Genomic DNA, 21,782 nt, shown 5'->3' on the forward strand with positions numbered 1-21,782 from the left:
CCTTCATTTTTCAGTCTAACCATCTATGCTGTTCATACGGAAGCTCCTCTATAGCCCCGATCATTTTGTCTTGACCCAACTTTGCCTTTGCTAGTTCTGTGCTAACCTTTCCGAGATGAGGCGAGCAGAAGCAATGCGTCACATTCAAGAGATGGAGAGACACGATGGATTTATATAGCAGCCTTATCTATTTCATGTTTCCTCTTCATTTTCCGGTAACTCCTAACATGGTGTTGGTCGGTTTGGGCAGCTAGATGTGCACCCAAGCTGATGCTTTCATTGAGCTGTGTCAAACTCATCTGACCCTGAAAAAGCACAGCCTGTCTAAGCCTGGGGAAAGAAGCACTTGGGTAATGAGGTCTTTTGGCTTAGCTTCATGGTGTCACCCTAGTGGAAAAAAGTCTTTGTTTCAAATAATGTAATCTCTATCTGGAAAAGCAACATTGTTGAAGCACGCTCTGTTTGGGATGAAGCTACTACATTTTGGGGTGCTTTAAATTGAAAATGTGGGTTTCTATGATATTGTCTTTCACTCAGGGATGGATCAGTGAGCTTCTATCCTCTGCCTGTTCTGTTCCATTTCTTTGACAATCTTATTTTTCGATGCACAAAAAAATATTGAAATCCTATAGACACCCCTCACCCAAAAAGTTTACTTTTAAAAAGATTCTCTTAAAATGCATTTTTTCTGAACATGTTTTGAAGCAAAAAGTGCACCACAAAAGTTGAAGATGTGCACAGCACAGCAGCACAACTGGACGCCTTCATCTGCCCCAGCTGCAGCAAAACATGTTTCTCCTATATTGGTCTCGACAGGAGCTGCAACCTTCCAAAGGCTCACTCCTCCATTGTCTCCCGAGACAGACGGATGCCAGCAGCAGTTCCTCACTCCCACTCTCTGCATTTTAATAAATAGTTTTTTACATTGTTTTAATTATTTGGATAGTGAGTTTGCTTCTTTCTTTCTTTTTACATTAACCTTGCATATGCTTTCATCTCTCTGTGTTTTATTTGTATTTGTTTTAGTTTTTGTGAGCTGCCTTGAGACCTGGTTCTGGGTGAAATGTGGGATATTAATAGCATTATTAATAGCATCTTAATAGTGATAGCGGGAAATGGTCTGATTTAACACTCTAAAGCAACTTCACCTATTTAATTCCCCATTTTTTTGTATGTCACTTTAGAAAAGTTACTAAGCTTTAGAAATAAGCAGAAATAGCATTTCAGATGAGATAAGATATTTATAAATGGATGAGCAATTCCAGCTCAGCTCAGCTCAGCTTTGTACTTCTATGGCTTGCATTCCTGATCTTAGAAACAGAATCTATTTTGGGGCGCGTGCTTCTCTGGGTGAGCATACTTTTAAAAAGAAAAAAAGAAAATCTTTTGGATCCACCTATCATGCTTTTGCTCTTGGGGAACCATGTCTCTCAATTCAAATATAGTTACAGATCAAGAATATTTTCACAAACACTTCTACAAGGAGTTGTCTTTGAAATGCTCACCAGGCAGAAATCTGGTTTGCACAAATCAAAAGCAAAGGTTTGAGTGAAATATTAATAGCAGAGTCCTGTGTCTCTCAGCATCACAGGAAAAGGGACAACAGGTCTGAGAGACCCCTGGGTGCCTCTTTTTGCAGAAAACAAGAAAAGACTGGGTGCATTTGCTATTTCTATTTTGAGCAACTCCTGGGAAGTTGCCGAGAGACACACAAACAATTTTGCTTTTAGGACTATGGAATTCAAGTAACTTGGGAAGGAGCAGGTTGTCCAGTGGGGCAGAGCTGGCATGCTGGTTTTCTCGGAGGTGGGTCACCGTAGCTTACTTGGAGTGGGGGTCGGTGCAGTGCACTGGCGGAGCCAATCTGCCCCCCACCCTGCAAACTTCCCCGTTGACTCTCCTCTCCCCCTCTCCTTCCCAGTTCCCCAACCTGGCGAGGCATTTCTGTACCTGAGGTCTAGAACTTGGGGAAGCAGAAACAGGGCTTGGGGCAAATAAAAGCATAAAAAGATCCTGCTAGAACAGGTCAATGACCTATTGATTCCAGCATCCTATTCCCACAGTGGCTAACCAGATGCCTGCAGGAATCCCACAAGCAGGACTGTGATGGCCTGGGAATCTGATTCAGAGGCTGAACCGGAGGAATCCCAGTCTGCACAGAAGTCCCCGCCTCCAGGGCCAGCTGAGCTGGGGCAGGGCCTTGAATCTGAAGCGCCTGCACCTGTGCCGGATCCTCAGGAGCAGACACTAGATGAATCCACTCTGGCTCCGGAGGTGTTTGAGGACCCATTGCCTGCAGGTGCTCCTCTCCCAGCTCTGTCAGGAGAAGGTGAGGCTGCTTCTGGGTCCAGTAACCCTCCAGCCTCTCCTGAGCTGCAGAGGCTCAGGGCAGAGAGGCGGAGGGAACTAAGTTCTATCAGGAGGAGTGCTTGCCTTAAGGCCAGGAGAGGCGGGTCACCTGTGGGCCGGGACCGCCCCTGGCCTCAGAGAAGATAAAGGCCAGTCAGCCTGGTCCCAGGTTGCGGGAGCAACGACATTGAAAACCTGTTTCTGCCAGCACCTAGACCTGTCTTTCCGGAGTTCCCGACCATGCCCGGCTTTTTGCGTTGAACCCAGCTTCCCCCTTGGTGGACAATCTCCAGACCCTCGGCCCAGGACCGGACTTTGACCACGCCTCACGGTAACGCCCCCGGGACCAGTACAAGGACAAAAGCACAATAGCACTCCCTTCACCTCCAGCTCATGGCTTCCTGCAACTGGTATTTGGAAGAATGATTGTCTTCTACCATGGAAGCAGATATAGCCAGCATAGCTAGCAGTCATCACTAGCCTTATCCTCTGTGAATTTGTCTAATCTTCCTTTAAAGCCATGGAACTTGCTGAACTGACCGGGAGACTCCGAGACCAGAGAGAAGAGACGGTGGAAGAAGACTGGAAGAAGTTTAAGGAATATTTGAAAAAAATATGTTAATATTTAAACTTTAGAATAGCTTTGGAAGTGGATATAGGCTGTAGGGTTAGAAGTAGAAGATAGGGTATTTTAAAATAGTATTATTTGTAAGTGATAAAATGTGAAGTTATTTTAAGTGTGATTTAAAAAAATGGTTAGAAATTATGATATATGTAAACTGCTAAAGATGAAGTAAAATGAAAATCAGATAGGTGGGACTTGGGGACACCCACTTAACAATGTTTAGAAAAATAAGGATATGACAAGAATTTGTTTGTATGGTTTGTCTTTTCTGTTTGTGTTTTTTATTTGTGTTATAAAATGAATAAAAAAATTTGGGGGAAAAACAAAACAAGTTGGTGACCATCGCAGCTTCCTGTGGGAATGTGTTACTCCACAAAGATGGTTAAAAATAAATAAATAAAAATCTGTCCTGAATCTTCCATGTTCACTAGATATCTGCAACTTCTAGTGTTATGAGAGAGGGAGAAAACGTTTTCTTTATCTGCTTTCTCTATCCCACGCATAAGTTTATAAACTACTATCATGTCACCACTTACTTGCCTTTTCTCTAAACCAGGGTTTCCCAAACTTGGGTATCCAGCTGTTTTTGGACCACAATTCCCATCATCCCTAGCCAGCAGGAACAGTGGTCAGGGATGATGGGAACTGTAGTCCCCCAACAGCTGGAGACCCAAGTTTGGGAGACACTGCTCTAAACAAACAAAAGTCACTAAAATATGGGAGTTGCACACCAGTTTCCTATTAGTGTGTTGCAGGAGCATGCAGGTCATTTGGTGAAAGGATGGGTCCCAGGAGCGAATGGCTATAGCTCACAGGTACAGCGTCTGCCTTCCCTGCAGGAGATCCCAGGTTCAATCCCTGGGATCTCTAGAGACTCCATGTCTGAAACCCTAGAGATTCACCACCACTCAGCATAGATAATACTGAACTAGATTAACCAGTGGTCTGACTCAATATAAGGCAGTTCCCTCTGTTCCTACAATAAAGAAGGGCTCCATTGATCCCTGTGGCAATTCTTTCCTGTGCATGTAAAGCTGTGTTCATGTGGGATGGATAGTGCCCTTTGTTCCATCTTCCCATTTCATTTCCGTAAGGAAAAAAAGAGGTATATTTTGTAGCTATTATCTCTATTTTGGTAGAAAAAGCCATTAATATAGAATTGCCTTCACGTCCGGCTCTTTTTTTATTGCTAGCTGTTTCCTGATGGGAAACCAGCTCATCTGATCTGTGTTTCAAGGTCAACATTGACATGAATCTTCCAGAGGGCGCAGCCATTGATCACTGAAGGTTGTGAGGTTTGGGTTCTTCTTTGTAAACAAGTGATAATAGACGCGATCAATATTCACTTCAGTCCATCTCACCAATGGGAAGAGGTTTCATCAGAAGGAGAGATAAGTTGCAGGGGGGAAATAAAGATTTCTCCAGCTGTCTGTTTATCAAAGAAAGCTCCACTTTATGAAAAATCAAGAATCTCTAAAGAGAAAAACAGAAATACCAATGTCCTTTTGAAAGGTCTCTCATGCAGAAACTTCAAGGGGCTGGGAAGTTCTGCAAGCAGCATTCAAAAATAATGGTGATTTTCTTGTTTCTGTGTTGCAGGAGTGCCGTAGGGTGGGACATGTGAAGCTGTAGCGGCAAATGAACATTTGGAAGCCTTAAATGCTCAGGGAAGTTTTTAATGGTTGATGTTTTATTGTGTTTCAAAGATTTTGTTGGGACCTGCCCAAAGTGGCTAGGGCAACCCAGCCAGATGGGTGGCATATAATTAATGATCTTCTTCTTCTTCTTCTTCTTCTTCTTCTTCTTCTTCTTCTTCTTCTTCTTCTTCTTCTTCTTCACTTCTGATTATTATTTGACAAGCAGATCTTGCATGCAATGACTTCTAAATTTGGCACCAAATACAAGCTCTGCTGCAATGAGTTCCATTCTAGAACTCCCAACTGGAGCTCCTGTATGGAGTTGATGCCTGCCCCAAACCAGACTGTTCCGAAATTTAAGCTCTACATGAACATTTTGGGCAGCAATTCAAGTTGGGGCTGCAAAGGAAGAAAGGATGAGCACAATGAGACTCAATCTGCACTATACATTTAAAGCAGTATCATGCCACTTGAAACTCCTGAGAAGTGTGGTTTTTTCTCCAATATGGGAGCAGCCATTCTGTATGTTCTATTGCCTTAACACCAAATCAGTTGTTGTGTGTGTTACTACTATGGAAACTCCAGTTTGGGTGTTTTACAGCTCCTGTTTTGGAAATGTGATGTTTCATAGAATCATAGGGTTGGAAGTGACCCCGAGGGTAATCTAGTCCAACCCTCTGCAAGGCAAGAATCTCAACTAAAGCATTCACGATAGGCGGCCATCTCTCAGTCAGCAAAAATATGCTTATGTGTCTTTCAACCTCCATATGGATCATCCACCTATTCTGCCATTGAGGACTTCTTGGATCATTCTTTGTCTAGCTCCTTCCCTTTGACCTTACCACTTTGGGTGACCCTACTGGGAGTACTAGATTCCCGACGGTTTCACTCACAAGGGTCATAGGAACAAGCAAGCCCACTCACCATGACAAGGAACTAATATCAGTGTACTGGAAGAAGCAAAGATCACCAGTGTGGAAGCAATGATTCTTCAACATAAACTTCGTTGGACTGGTTATGTTGTGCGGATGCCTGATCGTCTTCCAAAGCAACAACTCTATTCCATACTTAAAAATGGAAAGCGTAATGCTGGTGGTCAACAAAAGAGGTTTAAAGACTGTCTCAAGGAAAATCTAAAAAAAAAAAAAAAAAGTAGTATAAACACTGACAACTAGGAAACACTGGCCTGTGAGCGCTCCAGTTGAAGAACAGTCTTTATCAAAGGTGTCATGGGCTTTGAAGACACTTGAACTCAGGACGCAAGGGAGAAATGTGCTATGAGGAAGGCACACTTGGCAAATCCACACCGTGATCAACTCATGACCGGAAACCAATGTCCCGACTGTGGAAGGATGTGTAGATCCAGAATTGGCCTCCACAGTCACCTATGGACTCATTGTTAAAACTGTGTTTATGGAAGACAATCTTACTCGGCTACGAGTGACCGCCAAAGAAGAAGATATGGATGCTTTGCACCCCTCACAAATGACCCAAGCTGCAGTCTGAAGGCATCTCAACCCATCAACTCAGCTCTTAAACACATTAGAAATGATCCATGTGAACAAATTTGAAGTATGAAGCATCAAAGAAATGGAACTATAGCAGTGGACTTCTTCCAGTAATATCAACAGTTTATTATATAGTGCAAATTCCAATTTGGAATTCTTGTCCTGATAAAGGAAGATTCCAATCATCATCATCACCACCACCACCACCACCACCACCACTATCATCTAACCACTTACTTGAGAATACATCCCATTGAACTGAATGGGGCCTTATTCTGAGCAGACATGTGTAAGCTCACACCGTAGATATAATGAATATGTAGGTGTCCTATCATTCCAAGCTAGCATGGCCAGTGGTAAGGGGTGAGGGAGCTAGAGTCCAACCACATTGGCTACCCTGATTGTAAGTCATAGCAGTCCTGAAAAATTATCCTGCACAAACAGTTATTGCTGGACTTCAATTTATGATATTTAGGAATCTGTGCATGATAGAAAAACTGGATGACTTGAGCCAGGTTTTTCTTTAAAGTACTATTAGTCTGTTTCTGATGCTAATATCTTAATAAAGCAATATGTCAGGAAGTAATGGAAAACTAATTGGCTGTGTTTGATTGCTGTATCTTCCATCATTCATCCACCCGTCCATCTAGCCATCCATTTAATTAAAGCAACTAAGGTTTCCCTCGGAAGTAATAAACAAACTACATCCTTCAATTAGTTCAAGCTTTTCAAGCTGTCCATTTCATTTTGCTAAGGATGGTAAATCAAATCTGTGCTTCATTACATTGCAGGGAGCTGGCTGGAGATCACCAAGGCACTGTCTGTTAACTAATAACACATGGCATAAGTTAAGGAAATGCCTGTTTGAATGAAGGAATCGGGTTGTTCATACTCCTGAGCTGAGCTTCATAGTTCTTTTTTTTTTTAACCCTGGGGCTCATCTATCTGTCAGTGTGGATGAGGAGCCTGAAAAGGTGTTCCAAATAGATTTTTTTTTAATTAGTTCATTGATCCAATTAATAAGCCTCATTTCAACTTTGTAGTTGCCTAGGAAGAGTCCCCCCCCCCAAAAAAAAGGTAACAAGATCAATTAAACTAGATCCACATAATTAAAGAAAAAATCTTTCATATTCATAATTCATATTAGGGCAGTAACTTTAGGACAATCTAAATATCACAAAATATCATGCATATTTTTGAGTTCTAGACCAGATGAAGATAAAGAATAACTGTGCAAAAGATGAAACCACCACGATAAAGCATATCATTGCAATAAAATATATCAGTAGCAAAAGGAAAAATGCTTTAAAAGGTCTTGAAGAGTAAATATGGCTTTATGGATGGAACTGTTGGGTTACCCTCCAGAAGCTGGAACTGCCTGCCATGGAGAATGGAATGTTCATAGTGTGTGAAAATCTCTTCTCCTTTGCTGGTGGAACTTTGCTGGTGTAACAGTCCCTCACTGCAGGCAGAGCAATTTGATGGGTGCGGAGGGACAGAATAAGGCGTAGGAACCATAAGAGCTGAAGCCATGCCAAACTTGAGCTAGCAAAGTGTCAGGTTAGAATCTGTTTTTCTGGGTCTCCCCTGAGGTGGCATTTCTGTTAGGCCCATTATTAGTGAAGCCCATGTCACATAAGCAAGAATGAGACCTGAGCACAAGACTTGAACAAGTTAAAGGGAAAATTAATGGCTGACTGTTAAAGGGAAAAACAATTCCATATAATGTACAAGTGGGGTTCTTCTGACACATAGAATAATAATAATAATAAATATGTGCTGAGTCAGTTGTGTTGGATGAGAGATGGTGAAGTGCTGGGATGGGTAGAGAATAAACAGCCAAGATGATGTATATTTGCATATATAGTGTGTGTCCTAATAAAAATAGACTCTGTGGACTCTGTCCTGTAATGTATTAGTTAAGAATGCCCAAGCCAATGGAATTTCTCCTTCCTTTCTCAGTTGGTTTTGCTTCTGGGGTGGTATTTTCTCCTCCCCTTGATCCTACCAAGAAGGAAAACAAGTACAGTTGTACCTTGGGTTACAGATGCTTCAAGTTACAGACTCCGCTAACCTGGAAGTAGTACCTTGGGTAAAGAACTTTACTTCAGGATGAGAACAGAAATTGCATGGTGGCAGCGGGAGGCCCCATTAGCTAAAGTGGTACCTCAGGTTAAGAACAGTTTCAGGTTAAGAACGGACCTCCGGAATGAATTAAGTTCTTAACCAGAGGTGCCACTGTATGATAAATCAAAAGCTGGCAATCCCCTCTCCCTTCTTCCATGGGGTGTGTTGGGGAGATAGAAGAACTTTGGTTCCAGTGCATTATCTGGAATAGGAGGGCTTTGGTTTCCTTGACCTGCCCCACCTGATATTTCCCTGAGATGTCCCTGCCCTTTGGCTATCCTCACCATCAAAGCACTGGGAGCAGCCCAGTAAGTGTTGCAGAGATCGCCATGCTTACACCAAAGAAGATTTCAAGGTGGCTCTTATTCTCTGCCGATGGACCTCCCTCTTTGTGAGTGGAAGGAGAGCTTCATTCTATCCCATGACCCCAGAGACTGTAAGATTGCTGTCTGGGTTGTTGTTGTTTTTTATTTAATTTCCAATCTTGGGTTCAGAATGGCAATAGTCAAAACTTTGCATGAGAGATCTTGAACATTGCCAAAGTATCAATCCACCTCTGGTAAACTCATCGTTATACCTTATGATGTCCTCGGATGAACCACTAAAGATCCACCTTAAAAATTCCAGCCTCCTATTCCAGTGTTTCCCCCGTTTTCATATATTTTTTTGTAATTAGCAGCAATGGTGCACTGAACTCAAAGTGTTGTTGCCATGACCCAATATGCAAATCACCCCCGGGATAGCGGAGTGGCTGCTGGGATTCCATGCACGCACTCCCTTCGATGGTAGTAATGGGCTGCTTTCAAGAGGAGGTGGTACTGTTTATTAAGCATCATTACATAAATACATTTTGATGTTGGAGATTCATATACAAAGGAAGTCCTGTGGTACCTTGCGGGATAGCATTGAAAAGTAGGCCAACTCAGCATGCCAGCAGAGGTTGGGAAGAAAATGGATCTGCTGGAAACACAGGAGCTAACAGACCAAAGTTTTCCAAACTTCGGATAATTGAGGCAAACTTCTTGTGTATGCATTAAAATTGGATGCACTACTCTGACAGGTTTACTTCTAGAGAGTGTGAAGCAAAGGTAGGGGACTTGTAGCCTGCCAGAACTTGTTGGACTATACCTCCCAACATCCTTAAGTCAGCATGGCCAAGGATCAGGGCTGATGGGAGCCGTAGTCAAACAACAGCTGGGGATCACCGGGTTGCTACCTAGTGATGGGGGATAAAATGGATTCCGTTTGCATTTCAAGGTAAACATACTTAACTCATCTTTTTCAAAACAACTTATGAACAAAAACATAGCCATCCTTCAAAATTACCTACTTCTCCAAATTGTGCAATGCGGTTTCACAGCCACACACTGTGTACAAAAATGCACATTGTATGGTAAAGTGTGCATATAAAATGAGTGTCAGGAGTGAGCCAGCAGTAAATCACATGGAATAAGTGAAGTTAACTCTTTATTAGGAAAAAAACCAGGATTTGCACAGAAGTGTCAGGCCTAATGAGCACAGCAACTCTTCTTGGGTATGTCTTGCCCCAATGAGGCAGTTGTGGAGGCTGAAGGTCCCTGACTTCCCACAGCTGCCTGTGTCCCCTCCTCTCCCAGGCCTTTCCAAAGCAATCTGAGGCTATGCCCATATGTCCACCTTTGCTCTTCCTGCTTCCTGCTTCTCCTGGCTCTGGGAGGAAGAGGGAGGGGAGCTTGTCGCAACAGGAAAGGGAGACACCTGTGCTTCTTCATTCATCTCTGGCTCTTGGCCTTCCTCATCCCACTCTCCTGCTCCCACTTTGGATTCTGGATTTCTCTCTGCTACAGACTCTCACTTCTCACTAAGCCCTGTTACCTCTTCAGCTTCTGAAACCTTTCCTCCCAATCTGCTCCCTCTTCTCCCTCTGCCCACTCATTGTTGTCCCGCCACCACTTCCCGAGCTCTGAGCCTTCTTCCCTCTGCGTCCAACCAGGCCCTGGCATCTAGTGAAAAATAACATTAAAATGCATTATATTAGGGGAACTTGCTTGCAAAAATGGTGTATATAGGCCAAAATGCATGCAAGCGTGTTTATATTTGGATAAATGCACTGATGAATTTCCATGAGGACTTAAGAAAATAAATGCAAACTTATGTGGAAATATGGAGAAACAAATTCAAAACAGGAAAAGTGAGAAACAGAGAGAAACCAAAATTGACATGCTAGGCCATCCTTATGGTGAGGCATCTAATCATAAGCCTGCATTTTTATCAAAGCTTCTATATGTTTAATCAGGGCTTGCATTTTAAAATAAGCTTAAAGATTTTCAAATGTTTCATGCCAGGCAAAAGACCAGCTGCCTAAAAGGCCTTGGCAATGTTTTTCCTCCTAGGAAAGGGGCCCCCTGATTTATAGCAGAAAAACAATTCTCAAAGTCATAAAAAAAGGGAGTTACAGACCTGACCTTGCATGTTGCAAAGTACTAAATTAAGGGTGGATAAATGGGTAAAATAACACCATTTGCCTCCCAGTAAAATGAGCCATATCTTCTTCCTAAGGTTGAAAGGCCAAGAGCAATGGAGAAGCATCTAGCTGGCTGTGAAAGGAGGGGTGTAAACTGAAGAGGCTTCTTTTAAAGCTGTTTTTTACTGAGTTCCTTTTTTACTTTATTCCTTTTAAAAGGCTACCTATGATAATGTATGAAATATATTAGCTTAAATATATTGGCTTAAATGTAATTATGCAAAGGATTTAAGAAATGCTAGATTCTTATTTCATAGAGTCATATTGCAATAGGAGACCAGAGGGGCAGATGGGCCCGGCCTCCTGCCGGACGGGAGACGCCGTCGAGCGCTCCTGATATATGGTTGTCAGGCCTTTTTGTTTGGAAACCATCAAATGAAGGAGATCTTTCAATGTTGATGTGAACTCAAGATCCTTGACATCTGTTGAAGATAAAAATTTAAGATTAACCATCTGTTTTAGAAGGCAATAGGGCAAGGAGGGCAAGAGGTGAGCTGGTAATTAAGATTCCTTGTTGAGACATATGTAAGATATATTACTACTTATTTGTCATTTATAGATGTAAAAATATATAGCTCTTTGTGTTCCATAAAAGGACAGAAGGAAGTGGGTGTATCTCTTGTGATTGGTTCTAGCAAACAGCCAATAGGAATTTCAACCAGGCTGATTGGACAGAGGCAGCCACAGGAGGAGCAAGGGGGCTGGATTAAGGAAATATAAGTGCTGGCCAGAATGGCAGGAGGCCAGGCCAGAGCTTGGTAACCATGTACCACTGAGCCTCTCATTTATTTGTCTGACAAATAAATTACTATTTTAATTTCTCTATTGCTGCGTTGAATATTTCATTCCAGCTAAGCGTTAACCACAAGCAGGGTGCTACAATGGGTACCATAGGATTACAGTTTGAAAGCATGAAGTGCAAGTAGATAAGTCAAGTCAAGTCAAGTCAAGTCAAGTTTTATTGCGGCAAAAGCCAGTGACACAGAACACCACAAGATCATACAAAGGGAAATCAACAACAGCATCAAGAAGAAGAAAAAAAAAAGAGATAGAATTATTACACAAGGGAGCTTCGCAGTGTGCCGTTCAACAAAAGAGATTTACGCTTCCTGATTGCTAAAGTGCAAAATTTGGCCACCTCATATGATATTGAGCTTGAGGAATCTTCCAGAAGGTATTTTCGTAGAATTTCGGGGGAGGATTCCAAATAATGTTGAAGGGGTATAAATTTTGATAAAAGCGGCAAAATAAGTTGAGCTCGTTCTTCACTATAGAATTCGCAAAATAGAAGGATGTGAGTGACAGATTCTACCTTATTAGACATACAGGGGCAGAGACGCGCATGCGTTGGTACCCGCGTAAATTTGCCGTACAGCACTGCTGAGGGCATTGTCTCAAAGCGGGCTCTGGAGAAAGCCCATCTATAAGCTTCGTTAGTGATGTTAGTTAAGTACGGGGCAGCTGAAAAATTAGACCAAGCTTTTAAAGATCTATACGTCTCCGGGAGTAGGGCGTCTTCTTGTTGTAATTCGACATCGTAGAGGCAAGTAGATAAATAGGTATCGCTCTGGCAGGAAGGTAAACGGTGTTTCCATGTGCTGCTCTGGTTCACCAGCTTAGTCATGCTGGCCACATGACCCGGAAGCTGTACACCGGCTTCCTTGGCCAGTAAAGTGAGGTGAGCGCCGCAACCCCAGAGTCGTCCGCAACTGAACCTAACGGTCAGGGGTTCCTTTACCTTTACCATAATAAAACATATGAACTAGTGTGGGAATTGTGCCGCATTTAGACCCCAAAATTGGGTTTTTAAAATTGCCCCAACAAACAAGAGGGTGGTGACCAAACAGAGACTAAAATCTGAAAAAATGTATTTTGAATGCATCTGCAGAATGCACTTCAGGTTATAAAATATGTGTAATAATATCAAAGACAAATCAACAGAACATTATACATGAATAAATATCTTGGAGAAAAGAGAAATAAGGAACATTATACATTATAAACAACTCATGGTTATGTGGAAAACAAAATAAAATATGGATATATAACAACTTTTAAAATAAGCTCAGAAAAACAATATACAAGATTAAAATCAACTTCAACTTAACTATTGCTGAACCCTACAATGGCCCAGCTAATTTTAACCAGTGCTGTACCTTGCTACATTCTCCCAGCTGCCCTACCTAGATGGTCTTTTAGTTTAAGTCAATAACATAGCAATCAGTCATAGCTATTTGAAACAGAAACTGAAGTTCAAGTTCTTCATCCAGCAGCAAGGGCCGAGACATTACCTGAGCTGGGCCCTCCAAATCTGCACCTCTCATTTTGTTTTAATTTAAGCCTAGCAGCATCTTGTAAATCTGCTCAAGCACCATGAATTTTGCTTGCTTGCCCACTTGAGGACCAGAAGGCCTGGCTGTCCCTCCCAGCCAAAAGTGGCCTGCAAGAAAAGTTTTCAAGCTTGGTGTTCTAGTGACAGCATGCTAGGAGATGTTGATTATCACATCCAACAATGACCTTCCATCCTGCCCTCCTGCAGCTCCACAATAGGAGAAGATGAGCAATTCTAAAAGATGCTGCCAGCCGCTGCCACAATGGATTCTCAATCTGTTTGTGAGCTCATTAGTGCCATTGACTTCATGCTAATTGAGCATTGACTTTGGAAGGTCTTTTGAGGTTCCTTTCTGAGCGGAGGCCAGACACAAGGCTTCTGGAATCGGAAGTGCTGAAAATGTGGTGGCGGAGCTTCCCATGGAAACCAATCATTGTTTTCCCTTAGGTGTTCTTTTCACTTATTTGGCTAGAAAGGCATCTTCAGACCATTGGGCTGAATGGGACGATCTGCACATACACGACACACACTAAATCACATCCAAATCATACACTTAGACTCCTGTATACTTTAATGGGGCCTTCAACCCTAGAGGGATGGAGAAGCAAATCAGCTGGGTTGGCACTTGAATGTGAGACTACCAAATCCATACTTCCCAAAACAAAACACAATCTAAACTTGCAGGTAACCTTCAAAGTTTGACTTTCTCGATTGCTGTTCTCCACCCAAAATAAATAGGTCAAAAAATGTTTCTATTAGGGAAAACACACCATGAACATGTGACCCACCTGAACTGTTTCCACTCTCATGCACAACACAATAAATGGCATTAGGACACCAGAACAGGAAGGTCGCATGTCTGTGATTCTCAGCTACACGATTAAGAACAGTTGAATAGCTTTGCTGGATAAGGCCAGTGGTGCATCTACTCTGGCATCTTGTTCTCATAGTGGCCAACTGGATGTCCATGGGAAGCCTTCAAGCAGAACCTGAGAACAAGAACACTCTCTTCTCCAGCTGCCTCCAGGAAAGGCAAATAGGTAAACGTCCCCTGGACTATTGAGCATGATTCTTGCCCCTCCCAGGTGGTTACCATTGCCATTATAAGAGAACAAGAGAGGTGTTCATTGTAAGTTCCAGCACCTCTTTTTCTAGAAAAATAGCACTGGTTTTAAGTCACCCCATAGCACCTCAAAGATGGAAGTCTTCCCTTTCCATTACACACCAACAATGTATATCATTTCCACATGACTGTTTCCATCTCTCAAAGAATATAGATGACACACACAGAGGGAGAGACGTTTTCAGCTCCAGACTTGAAAACTGAACATTTAGGAGAGCTGGACCACCCAAGGTATGTTGCTGCCTAAGCTGAAGGAAAAGATGACCTCTCAATGCCTTGTACAGACACCAGTTAGAGTGGCAGCTATTCATTCCCAAACCTTCCAACATTACTCTGACAAAAATCAGGGCATGTTTCTTTTGGTGCGGGGATTCCGTGTGAGTTAGCTGACTTGTGTGAGAGGACAGCACCAAAGACACTGCAACTAATCCAGAATGTGGCAGCTAGACTGGTGACTGGGAGTGGCCACCTAGACCACATAACACCAGTCCTGAAAGACCTTCATTGACTCCCAGTATGTTTCCGAGCACAACTCAAAGTGTTGGTGCTGACCTTTAAAGCCCTAAACGGCCTTGGTCCAGTATACCTGAAGGAGCGTCTCCACCCCCATTGTTTTGCCAGGACACTGAGGTCCAGCGCTGAGGGCCTTCTGGCAGTTTCCTTACTGCAAGAAGCAAAGTTACAGGGAACCAGGCAGAGGGCCTTCTCAGTAGGGGCACCTGCCCTGTGGAATGCCCTCCCATCAGATGCCAAGGAAATAAACAACTATCTGACTTTTAGAAGACATCTGAAGGCAGCCCTGTTTAGGGAAGTTTTTAATGACTGAGGTTTTAATGTATTTTTAATCTTTTGTTGGAAACCGCCCAGAGTGGCTGGGGAAACCCAGCCAGATGGGCGGGATTTAAATTATTATTATTATTATTATTATTATTATTATTATTATTATTATTTAGGTGCCCTGTGAGTCAGCTGCAAGTGCCAGTGCCCAGGACATTATTGATCCAATTAGAAGTTGGGATCATTCTCAGAATGTCCCACGCAAATATATGTGGTTAGAGGGTATGCAATACTAACTATGGTACAACATCTTCCACCACCTCTGAAGGTAGCAAGCTAGTTTAAGATGTGTAAGGCAAAGTGTGTGTGGCACACCAAGTTCTGTCCTTCAACAGTTCAGCACAATTCCCTGCACAACCCTCTGCATCTGCCACCTGAGGCAGCTGACTCCATCTGCTCACTGGTAGGACTGGCCCACATTTTTGCTATTAAAGATGTCTCAGACAGGCACCAGCTTTCTAAAGGTGTGAAACCAGTTAAGGGAAAGAGAGAGAGATGAATATGTAAATATGAACGGAGCTTGTAATTTGGAGCTGCTCCTACAGTAAGGAGATATTCCAGGTAGCACATCTGTTTCAGTTACAATGATCGAGTGCCAGAGCTGATGAAGAATGGGTTTAATGTCGCTCTTATTAGCAACTTGCCGAGACTAGCATCCTCTCCAACCTCTTAATGGGGAAACATTGTGAGAGGCCAAAAAGAACTCTGAAGGCAGCAGAAACGTCAGCTGAAATGGATGGAAAGGCTCCTTTTCTTGTCAGTGAAAACAGCAAATCAGGCTTTTATTTTTGAGGGAGTAAGGGGCAAAAATCACCAAGGCTTGCAGGTAACTGGAAATTTGCTAAAGGTGAGCTAGCACTATTAGAGGCTGGAATAGAGGCACTAAATCTCAGTGCTTGCTCTTTTTTTTATCTTTTGTGTAGAGAGGAAGTTGCAGGAATAAAATTTTGGCTGTTTGGAGGCCTAAGCAGCTGATGAGGAAACAGTGGAGCATAGTACTTTTCAGGTAGAAAAGATTTGATGGGATATATGAAGTTACTTCTTGCTTGTCTGGATGGGGAATACCGTGGTACCTCGGGTTAAGAACTTAATTCGTTCTGGAGGTCCGTTCTTAACCTGAAACTGTTCTTAACCTGAGGTACCACTTTAGCTAATGGGGCATCCTGCTGCCGCTGCTGCATGATTTCTGTTTTCATCCTGAAGCAAAGTTCTTAACCCGATGTACTATTTCTGGGTTAGCAGAGTCTGTAACCTGAAGCATCTGTAACCTGAAGCGTCTGTAACCCAAGGTACCACTGTAGTGTGAATGACTGTAGAAAAAAACCTTAACATACAAAAGTAAAAAGCTAAAATTAATATTGTTGCTTCACCCACTTTTGTTTCTAGCCCAACCAACCATTATTTCCCTCAGGCTGAAAAAAGGTTTTCCACCACTGAACAAGGCAGAACCCCAAGAAAGGTATAGAAGAAGAAGAAGAAGAAGAAGAAGAAGAAGAAGAAGAAGAAGAAGAAACCTACTAATGTTAGTACCACTACTCATTTCAATGTTTTTCATTTTTTAAAGAAAAACTGAACACAATGTCCCCTTAGGTTGAACAGCAATAAAAGATGCTGTGTTTTCTTGATACACAGCACAGTTTCTCTCTGAGCCGTGATGCAGTTTTCACGAACGTGGCCTCCAAACTTTTCAACGTGTCTTCATTCTGTATGTGTCATCATCATCCCTCTGTGGTCTTTTTGAGCACTTTAATCCTGAATAAGACCATATTTTGCCCTCTCCAAGAGCATTTAGGGGGGTGTCTAATCCATGTCACCATGCTACCCTGTCATTCTGATTGTGCTCACCTTCTGGCAACTAGGATCCTCTACTTGCGTCCTTGGCTTCTGCTCTGGTTTTGAGTGAAAAGTTGCCTGATCTGCTTTCATGTACATCATGACCTCAGCTGGCACCAGGCAATCTAACTTGCGTATGGAAGCTCTACTGTCATGAGCTAAAGTATCAAAGTCGTCTGCTCAGTGTCAAAGAAAATAGTGAGACACTTTCATTGAAGTATTTCCTTTGTCTGGGTCTTTTCATAAACTTCAGGGCAACAAACCTAGGCTGTGGGTTTTAGTTTTGGATTAGATGTTTCTAAAAATTGTATGAAGGAACTCTTGGAATCTTTATTTCTTGCTCAGTTTCTCTCCACCCTTCATTCCCAGGATGCGATACAGATAACTGCTGTGCCAGTTTGCACAGAGAAGCCTGGGAAATGGACTTCCGGGTTAGCGCGAACGGCTAATGGCGGATTCCCTCCGAGCTCCGGAGGGAATCGGCTCTACTGAGGACGGGTCTTGCCGTGCCGGCGACACGGGGACCCTCAGAAACCGCAGGCGCGGAAGCCTGCGGACTTGGTGACTCGGTGGGCACCTTAAGCGCCCTCCCCGACCCACGAAGAGCCTTTTTAAAGGCTGCGGAGAGGGTACGGAGAGTGGCGTGGTGCTGAGAGTAGATCGCTACCTCGGTAGAGCGAAGCCGCAAGCCATGGCCGGAGAGCGCTGACTTTCTTCCCAAAATTTGGACTGGATAACAAAGGACCCGTGAGTAGTGGAATTTGGACTTTAAAATTTTATCCTGTGAATTCGACACGATCGGGGGATGTGTTAAAGGGAAGTCCGCACCCCCTCTACTTATTGACGTTTCAAAGCAAGGAACGGAGAATTAAGGCGGAATGAATACTGTTTTGATGATTTAAAAGTTTCTCACAAATTTGATAGAACAAGATTTTTGTGCTGGAGAGAAAGGGAATTTGGAACTTTGTGTGTATCCCCCCCAAAAAAACCCGGGAGTGTCCTATTTGGGTCCCGGAGGAAGAAGTGAAAGGAGTTTGACAGCTGTCAAAGAAGCTGTCAAACGGGCGGACAAAGTAAAGAATTTTGCTATTTAATAACTCTTGGAATTAAAGCTGATACATTTGGACTGAGGCGACTGGAAACAAAGTATTGATAATAACAAAGTAACAGATTATTGGAAAAGGACTACTAAATAACTGAAAGCCCCCTAGGGGGAATTAGTGACATTACAATGGCTGCAGAGGGAAAATTACTGGCGGAGATAGAAAAAATGTTCTTTCTCGTGGGAATCCTGCAGGAGCAGAGTATGGCTCTGAGTAAAGTTTTTATGACCTTGAATCTTGAAACAAACAACTCTGCTGAATGCACAAAGGAGATGCATGATAAAAATTCTGCAGCTGAGCAGGAAGAGATGCCTTTGGAATTGACAGAGAAAAAAGAAGGAGTTCAGACACTACAAGTGGAAAATATCAACCAAGAATCTGCAGCGTTAGAGTATGAGCAAGAAGACCTCTGGATTACAGACCTGCGAAAGATGAGAAAGAAGAAGAGAGAAGCCCCTGGAGTACTTGGAATATTAAAACTAGAAAGAACAAAGCAACATGATTGGGACTTTTCTCTTGAGTATGGAAAACTAGATGGTCTTTCGCAGCAAACACTCTTTAACATTCTGAATGAAAGAAAATATGATCTGACTCTGACTGAACTCCTTCGGGGTCTTAGGACCATCAAAGAGGACTACCAATATAGTTGGCAGAGAGGGACTGACAGAGAATCAGACGCCTCGGACGTGAGGAATCCGGGCTAGAACTATTTTTTGTTTGTTTTTCTGGACATTTGTCTAGGAAGGGACAGAAACCGGGGCAGGGGGGGGAGAGAATAGAATTATAAAATGTTATGTTTTGTTTACTTGGTCAATGTGACCTATAATTAATATAATAAAGGGAAAATTTGTGAAGGGGAAGTTAGACCGACCTTAAAAAAAAAAGAAATTATTGATTATAAGAGAATTGGATAGTTGAATATAGATAAACAAAAGAATTTAATTTTCAAAAGTAATGTGAATATCTTTAAGAGGTTAGGTAAGAACTTGCTGAATTAATTTTGGAATTGGGATGTAAGAGGAGGGGGTGGGGGGAAGTCAATGAAAGTGGGTAAAGAAACTTAGGGTATGTAATTGTATTTGTGTGTTTGTTTGTCTTTGTCTTTGTGTGTGTGTCTGTTCTTATAAAATGTAAAAACCCAATAAAAATTATTTTAAAAAAAAAAGAGAAGCCTGGGAAATGCAGTTTTCCTAGGCTATCTGATGCTTATTGGGGACTCGGGATAAAATAGATTTTCCTGGACTCCCAAGGCATGTTGACTTTGCAGCATTCCATGGAAGGATGAATGAAGCCAGTGTGGTGCAGTGGTTAAGAGCGGCAGATTCGTAATCTGGGGAACCGGGTTCACGTCTCCGCTCCTCCACATGCAGCTGCTGGGTTACCTTGGGCCAGTCACACTTCTCTGAAGTCTCTCAGCCCCACTCACCTCACAGAGTGTTTGTTGTGGGGGAGGAAGGGAAAGGAGAATGTTAGCTGCTTTGAGACTCCCGAAGGGGAGTGAAAGGCGGGATATCTCCCGCTTGGACTACTGCAATGCGCTCTACGTGGGGCTACCTTTGAAGGTGACCCGGAATCTACAACTAATCCAGAATGCGGCAGCTAGATTGGTGACGGGGAGCGGCCGCTGAGACCATATAACACCGGTCTTGAAAGACCTACATTGGCTCCCAGTACGTTTCCGAGCACAATTCAAAGTGTTGGTGCTGACCTTTAAAGCCCTAAATGGCCTCGGTCCAGTATATCTGAAGGAGCGTCTCCTCCCCCATCGTTCTGCCCGGACACTGAGGTCCAGCTCCGAGGGCCTTCTGGCGGTTCCCTCACTGCGAGAGGCCAAGTTGCAGGGAACCAGGCAGAGGGCCTTCTCGGTGGTGGCGCCCGCCCTGTGGAATGCCCTCCCATCGGATGTCAAGGCGATGGACAACTACCTGACATTCAGAAGACATCTGAAGGCAGCCCTGTTCAGGGAAGTTTTTAATATGTGACATTTTAGTGTATTTTTTATCTCTGTTGGAAGCCGCCCAGAGTGGCTGGGGAAACCCAGCCAGATAGGCGGGGTACAAATAATAAATTATTATTATTATTATTATATCAAATCCAAACTCCTCCTCCTCCTCCTGAAAGACCTTCATCCCCTGCCACAGTTGATGATTCTGAAGCAGCCACTTATGTTAAGTGAGTCAATGGGTACAAGTGTGACTGGGACTGGGGTTCTTCTTTGGTTTAGGTTAAAATGTCAGCTAGATAAGAATGGAGGAACTATAAAAATGCTAAATATGATTATGCACCATTGCAATATGTGATGTAACCTATAGAAGGCAGAAGCTGCCTTTGCATATTGCTTCCTCCTTGTTTTCAGGGGAAAGAATTGGGATACTAAAGAGGAACATGTGGAGCACCCACATCTTGTGCAGGAAGGAAGAGGAAATACACTGCTCGTGCCCATAAAGTTTGGGTTGTCACCTGCAACATCTTGTAGGACCCTGGAAAATGCAGGACTTGCATGCAAGTAGTGGGTGGAACCAGATGCAAAACTGAGCATTGGATGAGACTCTTTCCTTTGTACAGCAGGTTACATTCTGGTCATGCAGATGTCAGATATCATCCTTCTACACAAACAGGAGGCATGTTCCTAGTTCAGGGGCAGATTCCAGCCAGGCCAAAGCACCAAAATCTTTCACAGACTACCTGGCCAGTTCTTGCCTATGTGGGGAAAGAGTTGGAGTCTGCCGTGAAACCCGGGTGGGAATTCTAACCTGCTTAGAACTGTCAGGAGAACTTGGGAGTGGGCTTTTAAACATAGCATGGTCCAGTAAATGTGCAAACTGGATCTCACTTCTATATCTCTGAGCCAAACTTGCAAAAAGCAAATGAATAAATAAACAAGGCTCATTAACAGGAATGGCTCCACAAATCAACAAGCAGCCCCTTGAAAGAAAGGGAAACTGCAGTTAGACGAAGCTCATCTCCAACAGCTCTTTCGATGTTTTAATAAAAAGAAATCCAGCCTAATGTCTAAGAATCTTTTTTCCAAGCTGCTCAACCCAGCAGGTTCTGCTGTGTGCGTTTTCTTCCCATGTTGTTTTCTTTGCTCTATTATATGTAATGAAGCTTCTGACTCCCCAGCATCATTAAGTCTAATGCCTGCTTTCATTGTTGATAATTATTATTACTTGGACGCATTTTGAGAGAGATATCTTTCATGAATTGGTGAGAGCCTAGAAGATGATGGTGAAATGGGGTCTGATTTTCACATGGGGAAGGAACCGTCGTCCAAAACAGAAACCCGCTCAGTAATGCGACCAGAACACATCTAAGTATTGCTTTGCATTTGTTTTAAAACTTAGTGGCAAAACCACCAGTGTTTGGAAAATAGCTATGACATAACATCAGTGCAAGATTAGGGAAACCCAGGTCTGGGATCAGAGTGTGGCCCCACTAATCCTCTTTATCTGGCCCTCAAGACTCTTCTGAGATCACACGCACTAGTCTCTACTTGTCAAAAGCTTAATGCTGTACTAAATCAGTGGTAGCCAACATGGTGTCCTCCAGTCATTGCTGGACTACAACTCCTATCATCCCTAGCCATTGGTAATGCTTGCTGAGACTGATGGGAGTTGGTGCCCAAAACTGCTAGAGGGCAGCAAATCATCTGCCTCTGCCATATTGCTGCTTCTCAGTCGGGTCAGGTTCCAACCAGCTTAGAATGGTATTCATTATTTCACTACCACTGGGCTGAATGCAAATACCCCAGAACCCATTGTGAAATTGAAACTCAGTTCCTGAACACTCTAAGTAGTGGGGGAAG

This window comes from Podarcis erhardii (assembly GCF_964252035.2).
Source record: "Podarcis erhardii genome assembly, chromosome: 9".
Lineage (NCBI taxonomy): Eukaryota > Metazoa > Chordata > Lepidosauria > Squamata > Lacertidae > Podarcis > Podarcis erhardii.